Source organism: Tamandua tetradactyla, chromosome 13, assembly GCF_023851605.1.
Source record: "Tamandua tetradactyla isolate mTamTet1 chromosome 13, mTamTet1.pri, whole genome shotgun sequence".
Lineage (NCBI taxonomy): Eukaryota > Metazoa > Chordata > Mammalia > Pilosa > Myrmecophagidae > Tamandua > Tamandua tetradactyla.
Window position 1 is genome coordinate 96,519,590 of NC_135339.1, and position 1,471 is coordinate 96,521,060.

At 49.4% G+C, this 1,471-nt stretch overlaps 1 pseudogene; it reads left to right on the forward strand.

Annotated features, from left to right (window-relative positions):
- Window positions 1-298: 298 nt before the first annotated feature.
- Window positions 299-1,207, forward strand: LOC143654487 (olfactory receptor 13A1-like; annotated as a pseudogene).
- The last annotated feature ends 264 nt before the right edge of the window (window positions 1,208-1,471 follow it).

A 1,471-nucleotide genomic window follows, 5' to 3' on the forward strand; every position in this document is an offset into this window, starting at 1 on the left:
GCAGAGGCTGTCATGACAGATAGTTCTGAGTGCTGGGAGGTGTTCCAGGGATTGCAGTGGGTCCAGAAGGGAGAGTTATTCCTTGGATTGTCTCCCTTAGTGCATGGACCTACGTTAATATCTTAGCCATGTGTTTCTTAGGATGAAGTCACCACCATACACATCCTGTAGTGTCTTAGCAGGACCTGAGCACAGAGAGAACCATCACCCACCCCATCCCTTCTTCTACCAGGCATCTGCTGCTTTTCCAGTCCCCAGAGACACTCCTCACCCAAAGGTAGCAACCACCCACATGGCCATGGTGGAATTTGTCCTGCAGGGCTTCTCAGAAAACTCCCAGCTTCAGGGTTTCTTCATTGTTCTCTTCTTCCTCCTTTACCTGACTGCTCTTGCTGGAAATGGCCTCATCGTCATGGCCATCTGCCTGAACCCAAACCTCCACACCCTGATGTACTTCTTTCTCACCAATATGGCCATCTCAGACATCATCTGCACATCCACTGTTCTCCCCAAGTTGCTGAAGAACCTGATGGGAGAGGGCAGAAACATTTCCTACAGAAGCTGCATGATGAAGCACTTCTTCCTGAGGAGGTATCTGAGCACTGAGCTGCTGCTCTCATGGTCATGGCCGATGGACACTATATGGCCATCAGCCAGCCCCAGCACTACCACTTACTGATGAGCAGGCCCCTCTGTGTCCTGCTGGCAGGCAGCATGTGGGCAGTCAGTGGGATCAACACCTCTGTGAACACTGGCCTGATGGCACAGCCAATGTTCTGTGGGCCCAATGAGATCCATCACTTCCTGTGTGAAGTCCTCACACTGCCGCTGCTCAACTGTGGCCCAACGTATCTGAACAACATCTTGATTGTCATCACAGGTGTTTGCTGTGGGGGGGGTCACCTTCCTGCTCACCATGTTTTCCTACATCTTCACCATTGCCAGCATCCTGTGCATCTGCTTGGCCGAGGGCAAGGGCAGAGCCTTCTCCAACTGCTCCTCCCACCTCCTAATCATCTGTCTGTACTTCTCCACTCTCATCTATACCTACTTTCTCCCAGGGTCTGGCTCCTCCATGGAAAATGATAAGGTGATCACTGTCATGTACACTGCGGTCAGCCCCACCCAGGACCCACTCATCTGCACTGTGCACAACAAGAACATAAAAGTGGCTCTCAAGAAGGTGTTTCCCATGTTCAGTAAATGAAAGGAGATTGCCAAGGTGAATTTTTATAGATGCTAAGAATTAATTAAAAATTAACTTTAGTAATCTGGTACATGTAGCAAGGAAAAGAAGGTAATTCATGTAATGTGCTCCTTAATGGGAGCTGAACATCTTCTATGGGAAACTTAGAAGGAACTGCCTGGATGCTCTCAGGGCTTCATGAAAGCAGGAAGTAAGCTGCAAACAGAGGGATAGTGAGTAATCAGGAGTCACAGGAAGAGGCCCAGCAAGTTACATCCTCTGTAT